At 49.7% G+C, this 16,629-nt stretch overlaps 1 protein-coding gene across 4 annotated transcripts in view; it reads right to left on the bottom strand.

Annotated features, from left to right (window-relative positions):
- The window catches only part of LOC133356815 (inositol 1,4,5-trisphosphate receptor type 1-like), a 434,548-nt gene that overhangs the window by 121,828 nt on the left and 296,091 nt on the right, over window positions 1-16,629 (bottom strand). The window lies entirely within an intron of this gene.

The raw sequence follows: 16,629 nt of genomic DNA, 5'->3' as shown, positions 1-16,629 counted from the left end.
ATTATCAGTGGTTTAGTAACTACATTATCAGTGACGTAGTAACTACATTATCAGTGGCGTAGTGACTACATTATCAGTGGTGTAGTAACTACATTATCAGTGGTGTAGTAACTACATTATCAGTGGTGTAGTAACTACATTATCAGTGGCGTAGTAACTACATTATCAGTGGCGTAGTAACTACATTATCAGTGGCGTAGTAACTACATTATCAGTGGTGTAGTAACTACATTATCAGTGGTGTAGTGACTACATTATCAGTGGTGTAGTAACTACATTATCAGTGGCGTAGTGACTACATTGTCAGTGGTGTAGTGACTACATTATCAGTGGTGTAGTAACTACATTATCAGTGGTATAGTAACTACATTATCAGTGGCGTAGTAACTACATTATCAGTGGCGTAGTGACTACATTATCAGTGGCATAGTGACTACATTTTCGGTGACGTAGTAACTACATTATCAGTGGCGTAGTAACTACATTATCAGTGGCGTAGTAACTACATTATCAGTGGCATAGTGACTACATTTTCGGTGACGTAGTAACTACATTATCAGTGGCGTAGTTACTACATTATCAGTGGCGTAGTGACTACATTATCAGTGTAGTAACTACACTATCAGTGACGTAGTTACTACACTATCAGTGGCGTAGTGACTACATTATCAGTGTAGTAACTACACTATCAGTGACGTAGTTACTACACTATCAGTGGCGTAGTGACTACATTATCAGTGGCGTAGTGACTACATTATCAGCTCAGAAGGGCGGAGGGGGGGGTGCACCAATCGGTCAGGGTGAGGGACCCCCAATACCCTTCTTTGCCGAATCGCAGCATCATAAGGGGCCGTCCATAAATGACGTCACGCGATTTTGGACGATTTTTGACCCCCCCCCCCCTTCGTCACACGGCGTCACAAAAAGTCAGACCCCCCCCCTCAAATATGACGTCACAAAGCTCTCCCCCCCCCCCCCAAAAAAAAAAATATAAAACATGCTTCAAATCGCTTTAAACTATTGTCATTGTAGTGCGTATTTAATGTGGCGCTGCACTCTGATGATGTAGGAGAAAACATTTATTAAAAAGTCTATTTAATTAAGTAGAACGTGTTGTCTATATTAATTTAAAGTTGCGCATTTTGATGTAACGTCATTTATGGACGGCCCCCTAATGTTAAATCTCAACATCGCATTAGTCCGCGCACTGCTCCACGTTCTTTATTTCATTAGATCAACCCCGTCAATTAGATTTAAATTTGCGCTTTGAATGCCGGTAAAGTGAAACAACAACGGAGCAGAGAGCTCCGTTCCTGGGATATTCATCTAATTCGAAGAAGAAAGCCCCCCCCCCCCCCCCCCCCGTCAATCAGATTTCAAAGAGGTAACGACGACTACTACGGCGCAGTCGTGGAGGCAGCTTCTCGCGACGATGGAGAGCGCCCCCCAACCCCCCCCCCCCTTTCATTCAAATCTTTCTCTAAGATTCGAAACCTAATGGCAGTGGCCACACGATAAAAATGTACACACCATGGTCAATCCACTGCTGGATGAAGCCCCCCCCCCCAATCCACCACCAGCCATGGTCAATCCACTGCTGGATGAAGCCCCCCCCCCATCCACCACAGCCATGGTCAATCCACTGCTGGATGAAGGCTTTCCCAATCCACCACCAGCCATGGTCAATCAACTGGTGGATGAGGCCTCCCCAATCCACCACCAGCCATGGTCAATCCACTGGTGGATGAAGGCTTTCCCAATCCACCACCAGCCAGGGTCAATCCACTGCTGGATGAGGCCTCCCCAATCCACCACCAGCCATGGCCAATCCACTGGTGGATGAAGTTCCCCCCCCCCAATCCACCACCAGCCATGGTCAATCCACTGCTGGATGAAGCCCCCCCCCCAATTCACCACCAGCCATGGCCAATCCACTGCTGGATGAAGCCCCCCCCCCCCCCAATCCACCACCAGCCATGGCCAATCCACTGCTGGATGAAGCCCCCCCCCCCCAATCCACCACCAGCCATGGCCAATCAACTGCTGGATGAAGCCGCCCCCCCAATCCACCACCAGCCATGGCCAATCCACTGCTGGATGAAGCCCCCCCCCCCAATCCACCACCAGCCATGGCCAATCAACTGCTGGATGAAGCCCCCCCCCAATCCACCACCAGCCATGGTCAATCCACTGGTGGATGAAGCCCCCCCCCCAATCCACCACCAGCCATGGTCAATCAACTGCTGGATGAAGCCCCCCCCCCCCCCCAATCCACCACCAGCCATGGTCAATCTACTGCTGGATGAAGCCCCCCACTCCCAATCCACCACCAGCCATGGTCAATCAACTGCTGGATGAAGCCCCCCCCCCCCCCGCAATTCACCACCAGCCATGGTCAATCCACTGCTGGATGAAGCCCCCCCCCCAATCCACCACCAGCCATGGTCAATCAACTGCTGGATGAAGCCCCCCCCCCCCAATCCACCACCAGCCATGGTCAATCCACTGCTGGATGAAGCCCCCCCCCCCCAATCCACCACCAGCCATGGCCAATCCACTGGTGGATGAAGCCCCCCCCCCCAATTCACCACCAGCCATGGTCAATCCACTGCTGGATGAAGCCCCCCCCCCCCCCAATTCACCACCAGCCATGGTCAATCAACTGCTGGATGAAGGCTTTCCCAATCCACCACCAGCCATGGCCAATCAACTGCTGCATGAAGGCTTTCCCAATCGACCACCAGCCATGGCCAATCCACTGCTGCATGAAGGCCTCCCCAATCCACCACCAGCCATGGCCAATCAACTGCTGGATGAAGCCCCCCCCCCCAATCCACCACCAGCCATGGCCAATCCACTGCTGGATGAAGCCCCCCCCCCCCAATCCACCACCAGCCATGGCCAATCAACTGCTGGATGAGGCCTCCCCAATCCACCACCAGCCATGGCCAATCAACTGCTGTATGAGGCCTCCTCAATCCACCACCAGCCATGGCCAATCCACTCGTGGATGAAGGCTTTCCCAATCCACCACCAGCCATGGTCAATCTACTGCTGGATGAAGGCTTTCCCAATCGACCACCAGCCATGGTCAATCCACTGCTGCATGAAGGCCTCCACAATCCACCACCAGCCATGGCCAATCCACTGGTGGATGAAGCCTTTCCCAATCCACCACCAGCCATGGTCAATCCACTGCTGCATGAAGGCCTCCCCAATCCACCACCAGCCATGGCCAATCCACTGGTGGATGAAGCCTTTCCCAATCCACCACCAGCCATGGTCAATCCACTGCTGGATGAAGCCCCCCCCCCCCCAATCCACCACCAGCCATGGTCAATCCACTGCTGGATGAAGCCCCCCCCCAATCCACCACCAGCCATGGCCAATCCACTGCTGGATGAAGCCCCCCCCCCCCAATCCACCACCAGCCATGGTCAATCCACTGCTGGATGAAGCCCCCCAATCCACCACCAGCCATGGCCAATCAACTGCTGGATGAGGCCTCCCCAATCCACCACCAGCCATGGCCAATCCACTGGTGGATGAGGCCTCCCCAATCCACCACCAGCCATGGCCAATCCACTGGTGGATGAGGCCTCCCCAATCCACCACCAGCCATGGCCAATCAACTGCTGGATGAGGCCTCCCCAATCCACCACCAGCCATGGCCAATCCACTGGTGGATGAGGCCTCCCCAATCCACCACCAGCCATGGCCAATCCACTGGTGGATGAGGCCTCCCCAATCCACCACCAGCCATGGCCAATCCACTGGTGGATGAAGGCTTTCCCACGCCCAGAGACCTAACGCTGTCTCTCTCTCTCTCTCTCGCCCACTGCTCATTAACACAGGGGACTGAAATGTTGAATCAGTTATCCACCGTCGGCTCGCGGCATCAATAAAATGATCTGAGCGGGGGCTCACCACGTGCGAGCCGTTTAAGTTTGAGTCTTGATTGAATCCGACCAAATCTTTACCAAGCTGCGCCGCCCACGGGCCTGATGAGAGCAACGTGGAAGAAGATTCGTCTCAATCACATCCATCACAGGACTGGGGTGGGGGGAGGAGGGGGGTGGAGAAAATGTCTCAAGGCTTGATTTGAAACTTTCGTGACTGCAGGAATCCATACTCGTTGGTTCTTTCGGTAAAGTCACGTAGGTAGAAATTAAAATAAATCACGACGTTTCTGGCGCAACACAAGCGTCCGTCATCAGGTAGGGAAGCATGGTCTACTGCTGATGCAGACTGTTGCTTGTGTAGCAATCGAAACGTCGTAGTTACTACGTCACTCATAATGTAGTCACTATGCCACTGATGATGTATTTACTACAACACTGATAATGTAGTTACTAAAAAAGAGGGATGACATTGTCATCCTCTCAGCCGACAAAGGCAATGCCACTGTCATCATGGACAAAATAGAATGCAACAACAAAATTCAAGAACTACTCAACGATGGCAGCTATACAAAAATAAAAAGAGACCCCACCAACAGCCTCGTCTCCAAAACCAACAACATCATTTCTGCTTCAACCGCATTAATTGATCAGACCAAACAGTTCTCGTTGAAACCTTCTGCAGCCAGGCCACCAAGATTGTACGGCTTGCCAAAGATACATAAAGAAGATACACCTCTTCGTCCCATTGTCTCTACTATCAACTCCCCCACTTACAAACTGGCTCGTTTTTTGTCCGAAATCCTACGGCCTTTCACTGGAAAAACCACCTCTGCAGTACTAAACTCTACTGACCTGGTATCGACAATCAAGGGGATTGCCCTGTCCCCAGACGACCTGCTTGTCAGTTTTGATGTGGTTTCCTTGTTCACCAAGGTGCCTGTGCCTGACACCATCGCAATCATTGAAGACTTGGTTCATCAAGGACTGAATGCTGGGGTACCCCCCCTGGTGAGACACTGCTTAACCAATACATACTTCACCTGGAATGGAACCTTCTACAAGCAAATTGAGGGCACCCCAATGGGCTCCCCCCTATCTCCGGTTGTAGCCAACATCTTCATGGAGAAATTTGAGACGGACGCCATCCAGACTGCCACTCTACGCCCGACCTTATGGAAGAGGTACGTAGACGACACTTTTGTCATCTGGCCACATGGCCGGCCTGCTCTAGACCAATTTCTCGACCACATCAATTCCATACACCCAGCCATCAGATTCACCATGGAAGTCGAAAATGATGGCAAGCTACCCTTTTTGGATGTCCTAATCAAAAGGAGACCTGATGGTTCAATGAGCCACTCTGTCTACAGGAAAGCCACCCACACGGATGCTTATCTAAAACCGGATTCCCACCACCATCCATCCCAGAAGAATTCCCTCATCAAGACTCTATATCATAGAGCCCAATGCATCTCCGACCATGAACACATTTCCAGTGAACTCAAACACGTACGCCAAGCTCTTAAGGCTAATGGTTACTCCGACTACACAATCCGCAAAGCCATCACTCCAACCATCAAGAAGGATCCTGTTGAGGAGCCTTTCAAGACCATCACCTTACCCTACATTGCTGGGGTCACAAAAAAGATCTCCAAAATCCTGATTAAACACAAGATCCAGGTCCGATTCAACACAGTACATAAAATCCGTGATCTGGTACCGTCTGTAAAAGATGTGGTTCCAGACATACAGTACCCTGGCGTCTACAAACTAAGTTGCCTCTGTGGTAGCAGTTACATTGGGGAAACCAAACGACATGTCTCGGACCGCATCCGTGAACATAAAGCTGACCTGAAACACGGTAGGACAAACACCTCAGCCGTGGCAGATCACTGTTACAACTCAGTGGGCTCACATGACATTGACTTCTCCAAGACAGAGGTTCTCTGCAAGCCATCTGGCTATCATGAGAGATTCGTTCATGAGGCGATCCACATATACAAACACAGAGACAATTTTTACCGAGAAGATGGATTCTGGCTTAGCAATCACTGGAAGGACGTAATAAACCATTTTGATACACATTAGGGTGGGTAGAATAACACATAGTGTTATAGCAATACAGTATGTAATTTAATGTTGGGTTTGCCTATGGCAGTATATAGTACGGTATAGACGCGTGTGATGTAAGAGAATAAAGTTTAGATGGAAGCATATTATATAATTTTTTACAACGTAGAAATTTTTTTATGTATTACTTACTGTTAGTAACTCAACTTATTGTAGAGTATAGTAAGTATACTGATGATGCTATGTAGTTTATACTTTAGTTTGTTATGCAGTTTATACTTTAGTTTTTTACGTGGTTGTTTAGTAACTGCAGCTACATACTATTAACATTCCTTTCCTTTGTTAATGCTACCCCCTCCCCCCCTTTGATGCTGCTAATCCTGCATAATGCACGGGCATAGTATTGATTTGGAACCCCCCCCCCCCGCCCACCTCCTACGCATTTTCCATATGCTGAATTCCTCTTGATATGCAAATTATTTTGTTTAGGCGCTCTTCTTCCCACCTCCCCCCCTCTAACCCAGCTTAAATATACGCTCCAAGTTTGGTGGTGCTGCATTCTTCGCCTGAGGACGGCTGCTTGCGTTGTGGCCGAAACGTCGTGAGAATTTTTTATTATGTTTTATTTTTATTATTTTATTACTTCCCTTCTACGTGACTTTACCGAAAGAACCAAGAAGATGAATCCCTGCAGTCACGAAAGCTTTAAATCGAAATACTACACCACTGATAATGTAGTCACTACACCACTGATAATGTAGTCACTACACCACTGATGATGTAGTTACTACGCCACTGATAATGTAGTCACTACACCACTGATGATGTAGTTACTACGCCACTGATAATGTAGTTACTACACCACTGATAATGTAGTTACTACACCACTGATAATGTAGTTACTACACCACTGATAATATAGTTACTACACCACTGGTAATGTAGTTACTACACCACTAATAATGTAGTTACTACACCACTGATAATGTAGTTACTACACCACTGATAATGTAGTTACTACACCACTGATAATGTAGTTACTACGCCACTGACAATGTAGTTACTACACCACTGATAATGTAGTTTCTACGCCACTGATAATGTAGTTACTACACCACTGATAATGTAGTTATTACGCCACTGATAATGTAGTTACTAAGCCACTGATAATGTAGTTACTAAGCCACTGATAATGTAGTTACTACACCACTGATAATGTAGTTACTACACCACTGATAATGTAGATACTACACCACTGATAATGTAGTTACTACGCCACTGATAATGTAGTTACTACACCACTGATAATGTAGTTACTACACCACTGATAATGTAGTCACTACACCACTGACAATGTAGTTACTACACCACTGATAATGTAGTTACTACACCACTGATAATGTAGTTACTACACCACTAATAATGTAGTTACTACACCACTGATAATGTAGATACTACACCACTGATAATGTAGTTACTACACCACTGATAATGTAGTTACTACACCACTGATAATGTAGTTACTACGCCACTAATAATGTCGTTACTACAGCACTGATAATGTAGTTACTACACCACTGATAATGTAGATACTACACCACTGATAATGTAGTTACTACACCACTGATAATGTAGTTACTACACCACTGATAATGTAGTTACTACGCCACTAATAATGTCGTTACTACAGCACTGATAATGTAGATACTACACCACTGATAATGTAGCTACAACACCAATGCTAAAGGAGTCACTACGCCACTGATAATGTAGTTACTACGCCACTGATAATGTAGTTACTACGCCACTGATAATGTAGCCACTACACCAATGCTAAAGGAGTCACTACGCCACTAATAATGTAGTTACTACGCCACTGATAATGTAGTTACTACACCACTGATAATGTAGTTACTACGCCACTGATAATGTAGTCACTACACCACTAATAATGTAGTCACTACGCCACTGATAATGTCGTCACTACACCACTGATAATGTAGTCACTACACCACTGATAATGTAGTCACTACACCACTGATAATGTAGTTACTACACCACTGATAATGTAGTCACTACGCCACTGATAATGTCGTCACTACACCACTGATAATGTAGTTACTACACCACTGATAATGTAGTTACTACACCACTGATAATGTAGTTACTACACCACTGAAAATGTAGTCACTACACCACTGATAATGTAGTCACTACGCCACTGATAATGTCGTCACTACACCACTGATAATGTCGTTACTACACCACTGAAAATGTAGTCACTACACCACTGATAATGTAGTCACTACGCCACTGATAATGTAGTTACTACACCACTGATAATGTAGTTACTACACCACTGAAAATGTAGTCACTACACCACTGATAATGTAGTCACTACGCCACTGATAATGTCGTTACTACACCACTGATAATGTAGTTACTACACCACTGATAATGTAGTTACTACGCCACTGATAATGTAGTTACTACGCCACTGATAATGTAGTTACTACACCACTGATAATGTAGTTACTACGCCACTGATAATGTAGTTACTACACCACTGATAATGTCGTTACTACGCCACTGATAATGTAGTTACTACACCACTGATAATGTAGTTACTACGCCACTGATAATGTCGTTACTACGTCACTGATAATGTAGTTACTACGTCACTGATAATGTAGTTACTACGCCACTGATAATGTAGTTACTACACCACTGATAATGTAGTTACTACGTCACTGATAATGTAGTTACTACACCACTGATAATGTAGTCACTACACCACTGATAATGTAGTTACTACACCACTGATAATGTAGTTACTACACCACTGATAATGTAGTTACTACACCACTGATAATGTAGTTACTACACCACTGATAATGTAGTCACTACACCACTGATAATGTAGTTACTACGCCACTGATAATGTAGTTACTACACCACTGATAATGTAGTCACTTCACCACTGATAATGTAGTCACTTCACCACTGATAATGTAGTTACTACACCACTGATAATGTAGTCACTACGCCACTGATAATGTAGTTACTACACCACTGATAATGTAGTCACTACTCCACTGATAATGTAGTTACTACACCACTAATAATGTAGCTATTACGCCACTGATAATGTAGTTAATACGTCACTGGCACTTCCCCCATCTCAATCCTGATTTTCACAAAGACAAGCACACATGCACACACAACAACAACCGCCTTCCGCCACTAAGGCGGTGACGTCACCACGACGCTTGTGCCAGGCCATGTGCACCTTGAGACCACGTTAAGTGTCGAACGCCCGCTGGCAGGAGGTCACGGGGCAGACCCAGCAGGTGCCAAAGGGTCGACTGACTGAGATGACCGAGATGCACTACCTGTGCCCCCTACTGTGCCAACTTGCTGTGCTCTAGCCGAACAAAAGCTGTTTAGGCATGCGGTGGCTGGGCATGCGGGCTACATGACCCAGCCAACGCAGTCTTGCCTGCCGGAGGAGCTCACCGATGGGACTTTGCCCAGATCTTTCAAGGATTTGTGAGCTCCTCACACAATCCAGCCTGGTTAAACCCAGGATGGATCGTAGGCAGGCCAGCCTAAATGTTTCCAACCGGCGAAGATGGGGGGGTCACACGCGCACACACACACGCACACACACGCTCACGCACACGCACACACACACCACGCACACGCACACACACGCGCACACACACACGCACACACACAAGCACATACACACACGCACACACACACGCACACACACACGCACACACGCACACACACCACACACGCACATACACACACGCACACACACATGCGCACACACGCACACGCGCGCACATACACACGCACACACGCACACACGCAAACGCGCGCACACACACACGCACACACACGCGCACACACGCGCACACACACACCACACACACCACGCACACACACACACGCACACACGCACCACACACACGCACATACACACACACACCCACACGCACACACACGCAAACACATACACGCACACACACACACGCACATACACACGCGCACACACCACACACGCACATACACACACGCACACACACGCACACACGCACACACGCACACACGCACACACGCACACACACACGCACACACACACGCACACACACCACACGCACACACCACACACACCACACACATGCACACACACGCACACACACACACATACACCACACACACGCACACACACGCGCGCACACACGCACACACACGCACACACGCACACACACGCAGACACACACTACACACATGCACATACACACGCACATGCACACACGCACACACACACACACGCAGACACACACACACGCACACACACACGCACACACACACGCACATACACACGCCACACACACCACACACACGCACGCGCACACACGCACACACACACGCACACACACATACACACGCACACACACACGCGCACACACGCACGCGCGAGTTTAATTCGTTCCCAGGCTTTGCAACCAACTCGATGTTTGTTATTTTGCCGCCCGCGCCGCGCCGAATCCCCCCCTCCTCGTGTCGAGTCACCGCGCGAATCGAGCGAGCGGCGGATTTTAATTTGGGCTCCGAGATTCAATTAAACTCGCGACCCATTTGCACCTGGGAGGTGGTGGAGGCGAAGGGGAGAGGGGACGGAGGGTGGTGGAGAGACGGGGAGGGACGGGGTAGAAATTCTGAATCAGAGGTCGCAAACGGGGTTTGATTCCTTACCCGTACCCGGCCGCACCAGGGTCGCAAACGGGTACCCGTACCCGTACCCGGCCGGCTACGGGTAAGGTACGGGTATCGGGTACCTGATTGCGACCTCTGGGATGAAGCCATGTTGCAGGCGTGGGTGGGTTGATTCTAGGAACTTGAATTGTGAGAAGAGACGAGACGTTGGGAAATGAGTGGTAAACGGTGACTCACCAGTGACTCACGGCCTACCCGTACCCGGCCGCACCAGGGTCGCAAACGGGTACCCGTACCCGGCCGAGTACGGGTAGCCGGGTATCGGGTCGGGTACGGGTATCGGGTACCCGGTTGCGACCTCTGCTCTGAATGTGAAACCGTTGCAGAGATGTGCGGCGTTGTTGTTGTTGCGATTTTGGGGATGAGAGGCGGTGATTGGAGGCAACTGAGGGTTGGGGAAGTCTATGGGGGGATGGGAGGCGCTGGATGGATATGAGGGAGGGATGAGAGAGAGCGAAAAAGGGATGGGTGAGTCGGGGAGGGATTGGAGGGATGGAATGGATCGATAGGGATTGGAGGGATGGGAGGGATGAAAGGAATGGGAGGGATTGAGTCGGTCGAGAGGGATGAGTGGGATTGTGAGGGATCAGACGGATGAGAGGGTCGGGAGGGATGAGATGAGTGGGAGGGATGGAACCTCAATGAGGCGTGGGAGGGTAATGAGGGTGGAGAAGTATGAGAGAGGGATTAGAGCAGTGGTTCTTCACCTGGGTTCGATCGAACCCCAGGGGTTCGGTGAGTCAGTCTCAGGGGTTCGGCGGAGGTTAAGACACACACCCGACTCGTATGATTGTGCACCAGTAAAACATGAATTTGAAAAAATCATATTTTATTTTTCCAATTAATAAGGGTTCGGTGAATGCGCATATGAAACTGGTGGGGTTCGGTACCTCCAAAAAGGTTAAGATTAAGATTAAAGAGATTAAAGGGATGCAAGGGGACAGGCATCGGCGGGGGGGGGGGGGGGGTCCCTCGATCCTTACTGGACACACAAATGAATGAATGAATGAGTGAGCGAGCGCATTAATTGTTGGGGCTCCCACGGAATGAATGAATGAACGAACGAGTGAGCGAGCCAATGGATCGGGATTATTGTTGGATCCTGCGGCTTAGAGGTTAGAGCGGATGGGCTGTCACTCCCAGATCCTGAGTTGAAATGCAAGTTCCATGCGCTTGTGACTAAACCTGGTTACCAATGACTTACACACGCATATATGTTGTACATAGTACTCATACAGAGACACACAGGAATACATAGAGACCCATAGACTCACATAGAGACCCGTAGACTCACGCAGAGACCCGTAGACTCACATAGAGACCCATAGACTCACATAGAGACCCATAGACTTACACAGAGACCCATAGACTCACACAGAGACCCATAGACTCACACAAAGACCCATAGACTCACATAGAGACCCGTAGACTCACGCATAGACCCGTAGACTCACATAGAGACCCACAGACTCACATAGAGACCCATAAACTCACACAGAGACCCGTAGACTCGTGCAGAGACCCGTAGACTCATATAGAGACCCGTAGACTCACACACAGACCCATAGACTCACACAGAGACCCGTAAACTCACATATAGACCGTAGACTCACCCAGAGACCCACAGACTCACACAGAGACCCGTAGACTCACATAAAGACACATAAACTCACACAGAGACCAATAGACTCACCCAGAGACCCGTAGACTCACCCAGAGACCCGTAGACTCACACCGAGACCCATAGACTCACACAGAGACCCTTAGACTCACACAGAGACCCATAGACTAACACAGAGACCCGTAGACTCACACAGAGACCCATAGACTTACATAGAGACCCGTAGACTCACATAGAAACCCGTAGACTCACCCAGAGACCCGGAGACTCATCCAGAGACCCGTAGACTCCCACAGAGACCCATAGACTCACACAGAGACCCGTAGACTCACACAGAGACCCGTAGACTCACACAGAGACCCGTAGACTCACACAGAGACCCATAGACTCACATAGAGACCCGTAGACTCACATAGAAACCCGTAGACTCACCCAGAGACCCATAGACTCATCCAGAGACCCGTAGACTCACACAGAGACCCATGACTCACACAGAGACCGTGTAGACTCACGCATAGACCCGTAGACTCACATAGAGACTCACATAGAGACCCATAAACTCACACAGAGACCCGTAGACTCGTGCAGAGACCCGTAGACTCATATAGAGACCCGTAGACTCACACACAGACCCATAGACTCACACAGAGACCTGTAAACTCACATATAGACCATAGACTCACCCAGAGACCCACAGACTCACACAGAGACCCGTAGACTCACATAGAGACACATAGACTCACACAGAGACCAATAGACTCACCCAGAGACCCGTAGACTCACCCAGAGACCCGTAGACTCACACAGAGACGCATAGACTCACACAGAGACCCATAGACTAACACAGAGACCCGTAGACTCACACAGAGACCCATAGACTCACATAGAGACCCGTAGACTCACATAGAAACCCGTAGACTCACCCAGAGACCCGTAGACTCACACAGAGACCCGTAGACTCACACAGAGACCCGTAGACTCACACAGAGACCCGTAGACTCACATAGAGACCCGTAGACTCACATAGAAACCCGTAGACTCACCCAGAGACCCGTAGACTCATCCAGAGACCCGTAGACTCACACAGAGACCCATAGACTCACACAGAGACCCGTAGACTCACACAGAGACCCGTAGACTCACATAGAGACCCGTAGACTCACGCATAGACCCGTAGACTCACATAGAGACCCACAGACTCACATAGAGACCCATAAACTCACACAGAGACCCGTAGACTCGTGCAGAGACCCGTAGACTCATATAGAGACCCGTAGACTCACACACAGACCCATAGACTCACACAGAGACCCGTAAACTCACATATAGACCGTAGACTCACCCAGAGACCCACAGACTCACACAGAGACCCGTAGACTCACATAGAGACACATAAACTCACACAGAGACCAATAGACTCACCCAGAGACCCGTAGACTCACCCAGAGACCCGTAGACTCACACCGAGACCCATAGACTCACACAGAGACCCTTAGACTCACACAGAGACCCATAGACTAACACAGAGACCCGTAGACTCACACAGAGACCCATAGACTTACATAGAGACCCGTAGACTCACATAGAAACCCGTAGACTCACCCAGAGACCCGGAGACTCATCCAGAGACCCGTAGACGCCCACAGAGACCCATAGACTCACACAGAGACCCGTAGACTCACACAGAGACCCGTAGACTCACACAGAGACCCGTAGACTCACACAGAGACCCATAGACTCACATAGAGACCCGTAGACTCACATAGAAACCCGTAGACTCACCCAGAGACCCATAGACTCATCCAGAGACCCGTAGACTCACACAGAGACCCATGACTCACACAGAGACCCGTAGACTCACGCATAGACCCGTAGACTCACATAGAGACTCACATAGAGACCCATAAACTCACACAGAGACCCGTAGACTCGTGCAGAGACCCGTAGACTCATATAGAGACCCGTAGACTCACACACAGACCCATAGACTCACACAGAGACCTGTAAACTCACATATAGACCGTAGACTCACCCAGAGACCCACAGACTCACACAGAGACCCGTAGACTCACATAGAGACACATAGACTCACACAGAGACCAATAGACTCACCCAGAGACCCGTAGACTCACCCAGAGACCCGTAGACTCACACAGAGACCCATAGACTCACACAGAGACCCTTAGACTCACACAGAGACCCGTAGACTCACACAGAGACCCATAGACTCACATAGAGACCCGTAGACTCACATAGAAACCCGTAGACTCACCCAGAGACCCGTAGACTCACACAGAGACCCGTAGACTCACACAGAGACCCGTAGACTCACACAGAGACCCGTAGACTCACATAGAGACCCGTAGACTCACATAGAAACCCGTAGACTCACCCAGAGACCCGTAGACTCATCCAGAGACCCGTAGACTCACACAGAGACCCGTAGACTCACACAGAGACCCGTAGACTCACACAGAGACCCGTAGACTCACACAGAGACTCGTAGACTCACCCACAGACCCGTAGACTCATCCAGAGACCCGTAGACTCACACAGAGACCCGTAGACTCACACAGAGACCCGTAGACTCACACAGAGACCCGTAGACTCACACAGAGACCCACAAACTCACACAGAAACCCATATACTCACACAGAGACCCGTAGACTCACATAGAGACCCATAGACTCACATAGAGACTCGTAGACTCACACAGAGACCCGTAGACTCACACAGAGACCCGTAGACTCACACAGAGACCCATAGACTCACATAGAGACCCGTAGACTCACACAGAGACCTGTAGACTCACACAGAGACCCATAGACTCACATAAAGACCCGTAGACTCATATAGAGACCCGTAGACTCACACAGATACCCGTAGACTCACACAGAGACCCATAGACTCTCATATAAAGACCCGTAGACTCACATAGAGACCCGTAGTCTCACACAGAGACCCGTAGAATCACACAGAGACCCATAAAGTCACCCAGAGACCCGTAGACTCACACAGAGACCCGTAGACTCACACAAAGACCCATAGACTCACACGGACTGAGTTGTGATAGAAACCGAGGTTCTCAAGGGTAGTGAGTTGATTGTGTCAGTCCAGTCAAAGGTCACCCGTGTAGCCTTCACCGACTGTTGAGGCAAGTGCTGAGAGCGAGTAGCGCTGTGTAGGCCGGCATGGCACACCAGGTGGAGGTGGCCAGCACCCCACGCCCGACCGCCTTTGTCTCCCCTGGTGGCGATGTTTTCACATCGCAGCAGGTACTCATTTGAGGCTGAGTCGACCTAGCGGAGGTCCAGGACCGTTACAGATAATCGTCACCGGTGGTGGTGGCGGTGAGCGGGAATCGATCTCTGGTCACCGGGTCCGTAGCGCAGCGTAGCGCTAATAACCACTGCACTAACGCCTCCTAACAACTACGCACACACACCACACACTCCACACACACACACCACAAACCACACACACCACACACACACACACCACACACACACCACACACATACACCACAGACACCACACACCACACACCACATACACCACACACACACACCACACACACCACGCGCACACCACAAGCCACACACACCACACACACACCACACAGCACATACACCACACACACCACACACACACCACACACACACACCACGCACACACACCACGCACACCACACACACACACCACACACACACCACACACACCACACACACACCACACAAACCACACACACACCACATACACACCACATACACCACACACACCACACACACACCACACACACACACCACGCACACACACCACGCACACCACACACACACCACACACACACCACACACACACCACACACACACCACACAAACCACACACACACCACATACACCACACACACACACATCATACACCACACACACACCACATACACACCACACACACAAACCACACACGCCACACACACCACAGACACACGCCACACACACCACACACACCACACACACACCACACACACCACACACACACATCCACACACACACCCCACATACACACCACACACACATCAAACACACACACCATACACCCCACACACACACACCACACACACACACACCACACACACACCACACACACCACACACACAACACACACACCACACACACACCACACACAACACACACACACACCACACACAACACACGCACACCACACACACACCACACACACACCACACACACAC

This window comes from Lethenteron reissneri, chromosome 55, assembly GCF_015708825.2.
Source record: "Lethenteron reissneri isolate LAM-NWPU_2019-01 chromosome 55, ASM1570882v1, whole genome shotgun sequence".
NCBI classification, from domain to species: domain Eukaryota; kingdom Metazoa; phylum Chordata; class Hyperoartia; order Petromyzontiformes; family Petromyzontidae; genus Lethenteron; species Lethenteron reissneri.
This window is presented reverse-complemented; position numbering and strand designations above follow the sequence as displayed.